The sequence below is a fragment of the Chiloscyllium plagiosum genome, unplaced genomic scaffold (assembly GCF_037043375.1).
Source record: "Chiloscyllium plagiosum isolate Xiang-an unplaced genomic scaffold, Cpla_swu_hap1 HiC_scaffold_37, whole genome shotgun sequence".
NCBI classification, from domain to species: domain Eukaryota; kingdom Metazoa; phylum Chordata; class Chondrichthyes; order Orectolobiformes; family Hemiscylliidae; genus Chiloscyllium; species Chiloscyllium plagiosum.
The window spans coordinates 20960625-20975755 of NW_028270175.1; the positions used below are offsets into that span (position 1 = coordinate 20960625).

Consider the following 15131-nt stretch of genomic DNA (forward strand, 5'->3'; position numbering starts at 1 on the left):
CGGAGCACTACTCCTACATCAGGTAGTTGTGGACCAGAACCATGAGACACAGAATTTATAACAAAAGATTATGGTGTCATGCAACTGAAATGATATTGTTGTTAAGTCTTCCATCTTTTAGAATGGGTTGCAGGTTTTGGTTCATTTAAAATGTAAATCCCAGAATTTCTTTTAAGTCATATTCTTGAGATAATTTAAGGTTGTATTTTATAAAATGACATCTCAACTCAAACAATGCATTAAAAGTGTGAGGTTAGAGTCTGTCTGTTCCCAATCTTGAGTCAGACTGGCTCTATTTCCAAAGTGGAATTTACAAAATATTACATGAATTGACTGCTTGCAGATTGTGCATTTTTTGAGCAAAATTGAATGTATCTGCAAATACAAATTCACCCCAAAGATTTCTATGTGTGTGTGTGCATACATGAGAGAGAGCGTGAGAATGTGAGTGTGAGTGCAAGCTTGGTAAAGTGTGTGTCAGTGTGATGGAGTATAAGCCTGTGAGAGGGTATGTATGAGAGCGAGAGATTGGTGTAGTGTGGTCACCTGCAGTGTGACATGAACCCAATGTCCTGGTTGAAGCCATCCTTATGGATACCAAAATTGGCCATCAGCCTCTGCTCAGCCACTTTGCATTGTTGCCTATTCCAAAGTTTGCCTTGGAGGATGGTCACACGAAGATCCGAGGCCAAAAACATCCCTGACCTCTGAACTGTTCCCTGACTGAGCGGGAACAGTCGTACCTGGTGATTGTTGCGTCTGCTTGGTCTTGTCAATGTACATGCTTTGGGGTATTCTTGCCTGCAGCGTATAAGATAGACAACATTTGCAGAGTCACATGAGTATCTGCTGCATACATGGTGGATAGTGTCCCCATGCATAATAGTGGTATCCATGTCGACACGTCTTGCAGTGGTTGCCGTGACAGGGTTGTATGGTGTTGTGGTTGATATTGTCTTGAAGGCTGGGCAGTTTGTCTGCTTAAGGTTTGGCGGTTGTTTAAAGGCAAGAAGTGGAGGCTCAGGAAAGGTCTTAGTGAGGTGCTCATCCTCATTGATAACATGTTGCAGGCTGCGAAGAACATGATGTAGTTTTTTGGCTCCCAGGAAGTAATGGATAATCGAGGGTACCCTATCGATTACAACTCGTGTCTGTCTTTTGAGGAGGTCTCGCTGTGGCACATTAGAACTGGTGATCGATGAGTTGAGCATTGTACCTTGTTCTTATGAGGGCATCCTTGAGCACCTTTAAGGTGTGTGTCATGTTCCTCCTCATCTGAACAGATCCTTTGTATGCGTAGGACTTGTCCGTAGGGGATGGCTGTTTTAATATGTTTAGGGTGGAAGCTAGAGAAGTGTAGTGTTGTGAGGTTATCCATGGGTTTGCGGTACAGTGAGTTACTGAGGTGCCCATCCTTGATGGAGATGCATGTGTCCAAGAATGAGACAGATACTAAAGGGTAGTCCATGGTAAGGCTGATGGTGGGATGAAACTTGTTGATATCACTGTGTAGTTGTTTCAGTGATTCCTCGCCATGGGTCCAGAAGAAGAAAATGTCGTCAATATATCTGGTGTGTAGTGTTGGTTGGGGGTCCTGTGCAGCAAAGAATCCGAGTTGAGATGTCACCTTTTTTTTTGAAATAAAAGCTTAAGTTATCTCGATTAATGGGCAGCACAGTGTCTCAATGATTAGGGACCCAGGTTCGATTTTATCCTCGGGCAACTGTCAGCGCGGAGTTTGCACATTCTCCCCATGTCTGCATGGATTTCCTCCAGGTGCTCCGATTTTCTCCCACAGTCCAAAGAGGTGCAGGTCAGGTGAATTGGCCATGCTAAATTGCCCATAGTGTTAGGTGCATGATTCAGGGATAAATATAGGGTAGGGGAATGGGTCTGGGTGGGTTACTCTTCACAGGGTCGGTGTGGACTTGTTGGACTAAATGGTCTGTTTCCATACTGTAGGGAATCTAATCTCATGTGACTTAAAAGAAATTCTGGGATTTACATATTAATGAACCAAAACCTGCGACCCATTCTAAAAGATGAAAGACTTAATAACAATCTAGGTTTGTTCGATATCATTTCAGTTGCATGACACTAATCTTTTGCTATAAATTCTGTGTCTATGGTTCTGCTCCGTAACTACCTGATGGAATAAACCTGTTGGAGTATAACCTGGTGTTGTGATTTTTAACTTTGTCCAACCCAGTCCAACACCAACTCCTCCACATCAATAACAGCTCAGTCTTTTAAAGTCAAATCCTGAGATAACCTTGCCTCCAGTTTAGCTAACAAACCAGTTAACAAACTACAGCTTATAGTTAATGACAGTGATGAGTGTCCATCCACTGACCAGAAAGAGGTAGAGATCCGGGATCTTTAATTCTCATTTCTTCATTATTTTAACCATCATTCTCGAACTTATTCTCACTTTACTCAACTATTTTTCATTCTTATTCTCCAAGTACCATCTAGGTGTAATTCACATCTTTTTTTTAAATTCATTCACAGGATTTGGGTGTCACTGGCTCGGCCAGCATTTATTGTTCATCACTAATTGCCTAGAGGACAATTACAAGTCAACCATATTGCTTTGGGTCTGGAGTCACATGCAAGTCAAACCAGGTAAGGATGGCAGTTTCCTTCCCGAAAGGACATTAGTAAACTAGATAGGTTTTTCTGACAGTTGACAACAAATTCATGGTCGTCATTAGAGTTTTAATTCCAGATTTTCACTGAATTCAAATTCAACCATCTGTCATGGCAGAATTCAAACTCCGAGTCCCCAGAACACTACCTGGCTGCCTGGATTAATAATCTGATGATAATACTTTCTCAGCAATGGCCCTTTTATATCAATGACCAGCTCCAGTTTCACCTGCCAGTGTATTAAAGGCCAGCTTTAATTTATACCTAATTTATGGAAAATGGACTTGGAGCAGAAGTGTGGATACATTGCACACATTGTGGATACTAACAAACCATTGATTAAACATACCAAACACATCCCCATAAATAAATTCCAATATCTTACATTGCATCTTACCAAGGATGAAAGGTCAAATTAAACTCCCAATAAAAATAATAGCAATTATTCCACTGAAATTCCACCTCTTTCACATGAAAGAACTGACTCTCTCATTTCCTCCCTGAAGATATCAAGTCCCACTAGACATAGCCCATGGAATCTTTCTCCCCTATACTCTTCTGTGAAATCTAGAAGTTTGAGCTAACTACAAATTAAAGCTCATTCTACAATCGAAGTTCCCAGGATAGTTGCAATACAAGTTTGATAGAGTAAATCGCATTTGTCCATCTTGTTTCGAGGACAAATTGTGTTGCACATGGCAGTTCTCTTGTTTTTACTGAGTATTTGGAAGGTTTTAAAGCGGGCAGATGGAGATGTAAGTCAATTAATAAGCTTACTGTCCCCACATGGTCCCTGTTGAAGGTGTTACTGGAGACTGTTCAGTACCTGTCTTGTTATTTGGAAATACTTCTTTGTGTCTCTTAACTCAGATTTCTAAGGGTAGGGCTGGGACTAGGATTTGATTACAACTCGCTGTCCCCACTTAACGTAAACCACAGCTGGCCCATCTGGTCACAGGTTTTGGGAAGTACCTTGATACCCAGTATACCACAACCAGATGACATCATTTCATTCTGTTGGCACACTTAACCTTTGACATCTATAAATAAAATCTCTCTCATAAACCAATTAAGAATCCACATTGATGGGAGTGCCCCCTGATTAGGGTGATTCACACTGTTAGGCTGATAAATTACAAATTGTACTACAATAAACTAACATCATAGTTAAAGTGGTAAATAAAGACAAACAATTTCAAGTCATAGGAGTGTCAGTAACCAGAGGACACAGATTTAAGATGTAGCAAAAGAACTTGGGGAGATAAGGAGATTTTTTTTTCTGCAGTGAGTTGTAATCTGAAAGACAATGCTGAAAAGGGAAGGTAAAACAGATTCATTTATTGCTTGCAAAAGGAAATTGGATGGAAATTTGAAAAAATATTTGATGGCTACAGGGAAAGAGCAGAGGAGTGGCATTAATTGAATGGCTCATTCAGAATTTGGGCACAGGTATGACAGAATATGATCCATCTTAGCCTCCTCCAGTAGTCCCAGTGTTACAGATACCAGTCTTAGCAAATTCGATTCACTCCACAAGTGATCAGAAATGGTTAGAGGTGCTAGATTCTGCAAAGGCTATGGGCTCTGACAGCCTTTCAGCAACAGTGTTGAAGTCTTGTGCTCCAGAACTTCCCATTCCCCAAGCCAAGCTCTTCCAATACAGTTACAACACTAGCATCTACCTGACAATGTGGAAAATTGACTAGATACATGCTGTACACAGAAAGCAGGGCAAATCCAACCAATTACCACCCCATCAGATGGAAGGTGTCATCAACAGTGCATCAACAGAATCTAAGCAATAATTGGCTCAATAACACTCAGTTTGAATTCTTGAGTGGAATCAAGGAGCCCGAGCAAAACAAATCAATGGGCATTGGGGGCAAACTCTCCACTGGTTGGAGTCATACCTGGCATATAGGAAAATGGGTTATGGTTATTGGAGGTCAGTCATCTGAGTTCTGGGACATCTTTGCAGGGGTTCCTTAGGATAGTGTCCTAGGCTTGACTCTCTTCAGCTGCTTCATGAATGACCTCCAGTCATCATTTCAGAAGTGGGATGTTTGCCAATGATTGCACAATGTTTGGCACCACTGACGATGCCAAAGATACTGAAGCAGTCCATGTTCAAATGCAGGAAGATGTCGCCAATATCCAGGCCTGAACTGACAAGTGGCAAGTAACGTTCATACCACACAAATGCCAAACAATGACCATCTCCAATAAGAGACAATCTAACCACCCCATCCTTACACATTTAATGGTGTTACTGTCGCTGAATCCCCTATTATCAACATTCTGGGGTTTGCCATTGGCCAAACACTTAATTGGACTTAGCACATAAACACTGCCTACAACAGCAGGTCAGAGGCTAGGACTACTATGGCAGGTAACTCAATTCCTGACTCCCCTGTACACTATCTACAAAGCATAAGTCAGGAGTGATGGAATTCCCCACTTGCCTGGATGGGTGCAGCTCAACAACATTCAAGAATCTTGACACTATTCTGGACAAAGCAACCTGTATGACTGGCACCACATCCACAAGAATCCACTCTCTCTACCACTAACACTCAGTGGTAGCAGTGGGTACTATCAACAAAATTCTCTGCAGAAATTCACCAAAGATCCTTAGCTACTTCCAAACCCATGACCATTTTCATCTAGAAAACCAAGGGCATGGGAACATGGGAACACCACCATCTGCAAGTTCCCCTCTAAGCCATTCACCATTCTAACTTGGAAATATTACCATTCCTTCACTGTTGCTGAGTCAAAATCCTAGAAATCTCTCCCAACGGGCATTGTGGATTAGCTTACAGCCTATAGACTGCAGCAGTTCAAGAAGGCAGCTCACCATTATTTTTGACGGGCAGTTATGAACAGGCAATAAATTCTGACCAGCCAGGGATGCCTGCATTCCATGAATGAATAATTTTTAAAACTGACTCTCTACTTGGGCATTCAGTAGTGACTGTGACTACCTTGTGATGGTGTTTGGAAAGGGATTAGACTCAGTAGTGACCCCAGAACTGTATATCTCTTACAATGGTCATTGTAATATTCCTTCCCTTGTCAACTCTATTTGTTGACTACTTTAATGTTGCAGGGGTAGGAATTACATTTGATTTAGCAGTGGATGAGTCCATGGCCAATCTAGGCAATTGTTGGTTCCAATGCCAACTTTCTAAGTGCCAGATATTGGTTCTTAGGAATCTTACCCTGAAGACTTTTATCCCATAAACTATTACCCTGCCATTCTGTACTCCTATGAGAACACAGTCTGTCAATGAGTATCCTCAGATTTTACACCATGGCCTATACATAGTGACACAATGCTCCATGGGCCTACACACTGTAGAGTTGTACTGTATTGGGTACAATATTGGTTTCTAGAAGAATGAAATTATATACTAGAAGATTACCCTGTGGGACTACTTCCCTTGATATTATACTGAAACTACTTCTGTGAAACTATTTCCATACTATTCCCTAAGAGACTGTTGCCAAAAACCATTCCCATTAGGATTACACCTCATCAGCCTACCATACAAAACTGCACTTGTAACCTGAGGCTGCATATGTGGAGAAGCAAACTGGTGTTCTATATTCCACATAGGAGTTAGCCTCTTTAATATCAAAGAAAAGGCACAACACAATCTGCACATCATGTATCTAATTTTATTTTTCAGAATACACTTTCTATATTCTGTAGGCATTTCCAAAATAAACTCTGGACTAAAATAATCAGTGACCAACAAGTTAAATCAGGCAAAGCTATAATTTTAGCAAAGGATAATTCTAGCAATGTGATTTGAGTAGTTGTCACAAGAATATCAAGGTGATTTGTTACCTAGAAAGTACAATGCAGATTGGGGATTGAGGTGGGATCTCAGTAGCTGCCTCAAACATTTCCTGAACAACTCCTGTGTCTCTGAATTTTGGGCATAGCAATGGTGGGGAGTACTTTAGCTATGGACAATGTAGCACTAGCTATTATGGAGAAACTGGGTCAGCATCAGCAAAAATGTCCTTATTCTACTGATTAAAACTCTTACTTTAAAGTCAGCCATGGCCTCATTGAATGGTAGAGCTGGGTCAAGGGGCTGAATGGCTTACTCATGTTCCTTTGTCTTATGATCTTCCAGTGCCTTGCCTAAAAGGAGTGCACCAGCCATTCTGTGAAATGTCAAATTCAGATTTGTGTTGAGGGCCATTGTTCATTGAAACTGGATTCCCACTACTTAATTTCATTTAACATAAAAAATCCCCACAGTTAACAACATTCAGAGTCTGATTCCATCAGCTTGGCCTGGAATTCCAATGTCTGGGAAATGAAGGATGAGGTCTAACACAGTAAATTTCTAGGTGTCCTGTATTCACATTGTATAAATAAACATATTTTTAAACCTGGAAAGAGAGAGGAGGCTTAATTTAGGTCTCCAGTGTCAGTAATACTTTCCCTGCTTTTTTTAAATTCAGTCATGGGAGGAGGGTATCACTTGTTAGGCCAGTATTTAATACCCATCCTTAATTGTCCAGGGGGAATGAACTGCATTGCTAGTTGCTGTGGGTCTGGAGTCACAGTAGGCCACATCAATTAAGGAGGGCAGTTTCCTTCCCTAAAGGCCATTAGTGAACCAGCAACAGTTTCATGGTCCTCGTTAGATTTCTAATTCCGGATATTTGTTGAATTCAAATTTCACCCTTTGCCATGACAGGATTTGAATCCAGGTCCCCAGAATATTGCCAAGGGTCTGAATTAACAATTCAGCACTAATACAACTATGCCATCACCTCCCCTAATAAACAGCTAGTTTACATAAACAGCTAGTGTAATTAATCTCTTTCACATAGAAAAACATCCCAAGGATATGTTACAGCAGTGTCATAGAACAAAAATTGACACTGAATCAAAAGAAGGATCAAGACAGTAGGCCAGATAATTGAAAGATTGTTTAGAGATAAATTTAAAGAACCTCTGAAAGGAGTGGCAGTGAGAGAGGTGGAAAGGTTAGGCAAGTTTCAGATTTTTGGGCCTGGACATCTGAAAATTGAGCCAAAGGTAGCGCAAATTTAATGGTGATATACAATAAGCATTAGAGGAGTGCAGAGTTCACAAAAAATTGTAGAAGATTATTAGAGAGTTAGGGAAGAAGCAAAGCTTGAGAGCACGTTACTTATTGGTTGCCCATGAAACAACCAATAAGATAGCAAGCCTCTTACACTCTCAGATAATGGAAAATCACGTACCACACCATAATAGCACTAAAACATAGGATAAGGAAAAAGCTTATGAAATCTAATTTGCTCCATTCTGTCTCTTTGTGTAATCCTGAATGCAAGATTGGAAATAAGCCATGCTATTTTTGTGTGGCATAATTAAAATAATGTAATATTTTGGAAGAAAATAGCCCATGGCAATACTGAAGGCACTGGTGACTGTCAGGAAGGTCCATATAAATGAGGTGACCTCTCCTGATTTGGGGTGACATCATGTACAGAATGTAATACACAAAGCAGATCATCATACTGAAGGCAATAGATTTTGCTTCGTTATAGTTCTTTGGAAGATCCCTTTCCATATAAGCAAAAAGAAAGAAACATGCCACTGAATGAAAAGCAGTATAAAACAAACTGAACGAAGAGGCAGTTATATTATCATTGTCACAGTCCATGATGATTGCCTTCTCAGTGATATGACCTTTGGGAATGGGTGGGCCTGTTATAAGCCACACACTGTAAATAACAATTTAGATAAAGGTGCACAGGAGGATGAAAAGGTATTGCCCATTATATTTAACCCAATAGTGATGGGCCTTAGGCAGCTTAGTGGCCATTTTGAATATGCATATGAATAGAAATGACTTCACCAGTATACAAGACAGGCAGACAGTGAAGCTCACCATAAAGAATAGCTGTCTTATTTTGCAGAACAAGTTGTTCGGTTTACCGATATAGAAATACACACAAGAAAAGCCACAGAACAAAGACATGAGTACGAAAAGACACATTTGCCCACCAGTAGAGTGGACAACAGAAGTATTGCAATTGAGTGTGAAGATGATTGCTATGGTGATGGTCAGCACAATTCCACTATTTGCCAAGATCAACAGGAAGATGGAGAAAATTATATTCCATTCCAGATAATGGAGATCCCTTTCCAGGCAATGGTGACTCTTAGGAGATGACCATTGTTGCAAAGATAATCTGTGCAATGATATGGATCTGCAAAAATCTCAGTATAATTAACCCACAAAAGGAACATCACAGGTAGTAAAACAGAATCTAAATGGTCCACCTTGAACGTTGTAGCATCAGGAGATCTCTTTGTGGCCACTTCTGAACAGTTTTCTTGTGGGTCTTCTACTAATTTGAATAAGAACCAAGAGTGGAATATGGAGCATTTTCCTTTGCAGGCCTTCATTGTCAACATCCAACATTTTTAAGGCAGTTATAGAAGAGTTTAGATACAAAAACTACCTTCCATACAGTCCTGTCAAATATCCCAGGACAAGTATAGCAGAAATTGCTTAAAGTGTAAAGTTCCTTTTACATTTCCCCAAGAAAAAACCTTGAGTATTTCAGAGTGGTCAGAACATTTGGGAATGGGTACCTTTGGGACTTGGGGAGTAGATCAGGTGAAGTGGAAAGATTGAGGATGGAGCAGTAGCAAGAGGAAATTAAATGTTGAACCAGAACAAGAATGCATTCAGAAAGTAAACCTGCAAAGTAACTAATTACACATGCGGCTTACAATTGCACTCACCAAGCTAATCATGTTAGAGGGTCTTCAAGCAGGCACTAGACCCTTTATCTGCATTTATAAAAGGGACTAACACAAGCTTCAGCCATTGGTAAAAGACTCCTTTTGCTTATCCTTACTGAATTTGTTAGGCTCATCATCTTCAGCTGATAGTGTGTGTAAGTTTGCTGCCTGCCATTTTGGATACTAAAGAAGGTACTCAACACATGAGAAATGGGCGCAGAGCCCAATTTTTGGATCTGAAAAAACTCATTTAGGGGAAGCCCTGAATGAGTTTTTTGCTTCGGTTTTCACCAAGGAAAGGGAACTTGGTATAAATGAAAACTTAGAAGAACTGGGATATAGTCTTGACCAGATCAAGATTGATGAAGTTGATGTGCTAGAAATTTTGGAAAACATTAAGATTGATAAGTCCCCAGGGCCAGACCAGATTTATCCTAGGCTGCTCCGGGAAGCGAGAAAGGAGGTTGCTAAGCTGCTGGCGAGTAGATTTGCCTCCTCACTCTCCACAGGAATCGTACCGGAGGGTTGGAAGGAGGCGAATGTTCCTCTTTCCAAGAAGGGTGATCGGGAAATCTCTGGCAATTACAGATCAGTCAGTCTTGCGTCTGTGGTCAGCAAAGTTTTGGAAAGAATTCTGAGGGATAGGATTTATGACTATTTGGCAAAGCATAGTGTGATTAAAGGCAGTCAGGATGGCTCTGTGAGGGGGAGGTCATGCCTCACAAATCTTATTGAGTTCTTTGAGGAGGTGTCAAGACAGGTTGATGACGGTCGAGCCGTTGATGTGGTGTATATGGATTTCAGCAAGGCATTTGATAGGGTTCCCCATGGTAGGCTCATTCATAAAGTCAGGAAGTATGGGATACAGAGAGATTTGGCTATTTGGATTCAGAATTGGCTGGCTGACAGAAGGCAGAGAGTGGTTGTAGATGGAAATTATTCTGCCTGGAGGACAATGTTGAGTGGGGTCCTGCAGGGCTCTGTACTTGCGCCTCTGCTATTTGGAGTTTTTATAAATGACTTGGATGAGGAGGTTGAGGGGTGGGTTGGGTTAGTAAATTTGCAGATGACATCAAGGTTGGAGGTGTCGTCGATAGTATAGAGGGCTACTGCAGGCTGCAGCTCAACATAGACAGAATGCAGAGTTGGGCTGAGAAATGGCAGATGGAGTTCAACCTGGATAAATGCGAAGTGATGCATTTTGGAAGGTTGAACTCGAATGCTGAATATAGGGTTAAAGACAGGATTCTTGGCAGTGTGGAGGAACAGAGGGATCTGGGTGTGCAAGTATATAGATCCCTCAAAGTTGCCACCCAAGTGGATAGGGTTGTTAAGAAAGCATATGGTGTTTTGGCTTTCATCAACAGAGGGATAGAGTTTAAGAGCCGTGAGGTTTTGCTGCAGCTCTACAAGTACCTGGTGAGGCCACACGTGGAATATTGTGTCCAGTTCTGGTTGCCCTACTATAGGAAAGATACAGAGGCTTTGGAGAGGGTGCAAAGAATGTTTGCCAGGATGCTGCCTGGATTGGAGGGCTTGCCTTATGAAGAAAGGTTGAATAGGCTCGGACTTTTCTCTCTGGAGAGAAGGAGGAAGAGAGGAGATCTGATAGAGGTGTACAAAATAATGAGAGGAATAGATAGGGTCAATAGCCAGAGACTTTTCCCCAGGGCAGGATTGACTGGTACGAGAAGTCATAGTTTGAAGATATTAGAGGGAAGGTATAAAGGAGACATCAGACATAAGTTTCTTAGAGTTGTGAATGCATGGAATGCATTACCAGCGGGGGTGGTGGAAGCAGAGTCATTGGGGACATTTAAGCAACTGCTGGACATGCACATGGATAGCAATGAGTTGAGGGGTGCGTAGGTTATTACTATATTTTACATTAGGATTAAATCTCAGCACAACATAGTGGGCCAAAGGACCTGTTCTGTGCTGTACTTTTCTATGTTCTATATTCTATGAATAAATTGGATTAGTACTTAACCCACTGCTACATTTAGTCCCAGAATGTAAAATGACCCACACTTCACTCAGTTCTCTTTCCTAAAGAACTTTAGTAATATTGTAAATCAGAACTAATACAGACCAACAACAATTATCTATTTTTTAAAAAAGTGATCCAGTGAAGATAGCCTAGTTGACCTCTGAAAGAACACGAGATCCTGAGTGAAGAATCCTAGATTTCACTAGTCAACTGTTGTCAGCAGAATAAGAGATGAAAGACAATAAGTTTTTAATTATGTGTTTTATTATGCTGAAGGTCAAGTATTGCACAGTGAGATACATCGCAATCTAGATCACAAAGAACAGTACAGGACAGAAATAGGCCCTTTGGCCCACCATGATACCTTTCTAAACCAACAACCTTTTGCCTCTACACGGTCTGCATCCCTCTATTCTTTGCTTCTTCATACATCTGTCAAGGTGCCTGTTGAATGTTGCTATTTTGCCCATCTCCTCTGGCAATGCGTTCCAAACACTTAACACCCTCTGCAAAAAATCTTTTGTCTCATCTTTAAACTTAAATTCCTTGCCCTTGAGAGAAAGCGAGGACTGCAGATGCTGGAGAGTCAGAGTCGAAAAGTGTGGTGCTGGAAAAGCACAGGTGGGGCAGGATCTGAGGAGCAGGAGATTTGATGTTTCAGGCACAAGCCTTTCCTGCTGCCTGGCCTGCTGTGCTTTTTCAGCACCACACTTTGACCCTTAAATCTACATTCCCTAGTAATTGACATTTCTGCACTAAGAAAAAGGACTCCAACTGTCCATTCTATCCATACCCCTCAATTTTGTAAACTTCTATCAGGTCACCCCTCATTCTTTGATGTTCAAGTGCAAATAATTCAAGTTTGTCCAATCTGTCCTTATTGCTAATGCCCTCCAAACCCAACAATCTCCTAGTAAACTATTTTAATACCATCTCTGAAGTCTCCACATCCTTCTTATAATGTGATGACAGAACTATACATAATATTCCAAATGTTCAGCTGCAACATGACTTGCTAATTTTTATACTCTATCTCCGACTGATAAAGCCAGAAGTAACACAACACCAGGTTATAGTCCTACAGGTTTGAAATCACAAGCTTTCAGAGCATTGCTCTTTCGTCAGGTGAAGTCTCTTGGAATAAACCTGTTGGACTATAACCTGGTGTCATGTGACTTCTGACTTTGTCCACCAGTCCAACACTGGCACCTCCACATCACAGTTGCCACTGATTGATGAAGACAAGCACGCTGTGTGCCTTTTGACCACCTTAACCACTTGTGTTGCCAGTTTCAGGGAACTGTGAACCTGTACACCTAGATGCCTCTGTATGCTGATGCTACTAAGGCTTCTGCCATTTACTGTATACTTCCCGCTGTATTCCAAAATGCATGACCTTGCATTTGTCAGGATTAAACTCCACCTGCCATTTATCTGTCCAGGTCTCCAGCCTATCTATATCTTGCTGTATTCTCTGGCAATTCTCCTCACATCTGCAGCTCCCCAATCTTTGTGTGATCTGCAAACTTACTAATCAGGGCACCTACATTCTCCTCCAAATCATTTATATATGTTACAAAGAACAGGGGTCCTAATACTGATCCCTGCAGAATACCACTGGTCACAGATTTCCAGTCAGAAATACTCCTTTCCACTGTTACTCTGTCTTCTATAACTAAGCCAGTTCTGTATCCATCTTTTGAGCTCATTGCAGATCCCACATGATTTTGGTTTTTGTATCAGCCTGCCATGACGGATCTTGTCAAAAGCTTTGCTAAAGTCTATATAGACTATCTACCATATTGCCCTCAATCATCTTTGACACTTCCTCAAAAAACTCAATCAAGTTTGAGACACAACCTTCTCTGCATGAAGCCATCCTGCCTGTCGCTATTAAGTCCATTATTTCTCCCCCAAATATGAGTAAATCCTATCCCTAAGAATCTCCCCCAATAATTTCCCTATCACTGACCTAAGGTGCACTGGGCTATAATTTCCTGGACTGGCCCTGTTGCCCTTCTTAAATAAAGGAAAGACATTGGGTATTTTGCAGTCTTCTGGAACCTCTGCAACTAAACAGAATGCAAAGTTTTTGTACAAGGCCCTAGCAATTTCCTCACAGGCTCCCTCAGCATTCTGGGATAAATCCCATCAGGTCCTGGGGACTTGTCCACCACAATGCTTTTAAAACACCCAACACCTTCTTTATATTGACATGCCCCAAAATATCAATAAACCCCAACAGAGACTCACCATCCATGTCCTTCTCCTTTGTAAGTACCAATGAAAAATATTTATTCGGGACCTCATTCACTTCCTCTGCCTCCACAAACAAATTCCCTCCTTTGTTCTTGAGCATATTTATCCTTGACCTGACTATCCTCTTGCTCTTTTTCTATGTATAAGCTCCTTGGGATTTTCGTTAATCCTGTTTGCCAAAGACATTTCCCAGCCCCCTTAACTCTCCCAATTCCTTGTTTGAGTTCTTTCCTGCTAACTTTGTATTCTTTGAGGCTCTACCTTCAGTTTCCTAAACCTTATGCAAGCATTCTTTTTATTTTTGTCTAAACTTTCAATTTCTTGAGAGGGAGGGGAAGAGATAAATAAACCAAAAACAAGAGCAAGTGGAGGAAAGCTGCTTAATGACCACTTTGATTCTGGAATGTTCCAGCAGGGCAGTCAGTACAGTTGAAGCAGCAAGAATGGACCCCTCTTGGACTTTCTTCTGTCCTGGACCACACATCATTGAACAATTAGATATTGAGTCTGGATAAAAAAAGCATGAGAAATCATTCTTTGGTTCTTGGAAGGTCCCATATGGTAATTTCAGGACAAAACATCTGCAGATTGCAAGTCTGAGCAATATCTCCCATTTGATTCAGCAGAACTGATGAGATCTCAGTAAAAGAATGCATATGTAGATGTTTTTTCTGTGCACCTCTCAACTTTTTATCTGAAAACCAAGAGAAACCTCAGAAATCCACCTTCTTTTAGTCTGTTTTCTTTCCTCAAATCCTCATTTTGCTGACAGGAATATTGCTTGGTAACAGCCATTGTCAGAAATCGTAACCAAATTGAAATTCTTTATTTCCAAATCTGCTGACAATCTCTGATGCATTGTCCCACCCAGTCACAAAGCATGAAAGAACAGTGTCTGACAGCACTACCCACATCCTCACTCAGTCCCAGATTGTGAAAGAAGGGGATCTGGTCCATCTAGCCCCAGTGTGTAAAAGGACATTTCAAACACAATTTTACAGCAGTCAAATTGGTGCTGAAATTCCATGGGCTTCATTCCTGTCGATTTTTGCCAGGAACGTCAGATTGTGTTTGCCAGTGACCTCTGCTGGTGACCTTACAACAACATGTACGATCAATGGGAGCCTTGCATTGTAAAAAGCATCATTCTTCTGTTAGAAATTAAATCAAGATCACATCAACCTCGTTAATCATAAAGTTCCTAAAGCTTAAGTTGAAGGTGTTCTTATTCAAATTTTATCCCTGGACCTTCAAGAACAATTAATTATTCTTTTTGTTGGATATATTTACAATTTACTACATAACATTTAGAGCTAATTTGCTGTTTAAGAAGAATTTTGAGGTATTTCCTAGAGATAAGAAAAAATACTTATTTTTTGTATTGCCTTCTAAAATACTTTGCCAAACGTTCCTTGCAATGTAGGAAATGTGGCAGGCAATTTGTTCACATAAAGCTCCCACAAT

General features: G+C 40.9%; 1 pseudogene; it reads right to left on the bottom strand.

Annotated features, from left to right (window-relative positions):
• Positions 1–7951: 7951 nt before the first annotated feature.
• LOC148139774 (taste receptor type 1 member 2-like) lies at positions 7952–14151 on the bottom strand (annotated as a pseudogene).
• Between the last annotated feature and the right edge of the window lie 980 nt (positions 14152–15131).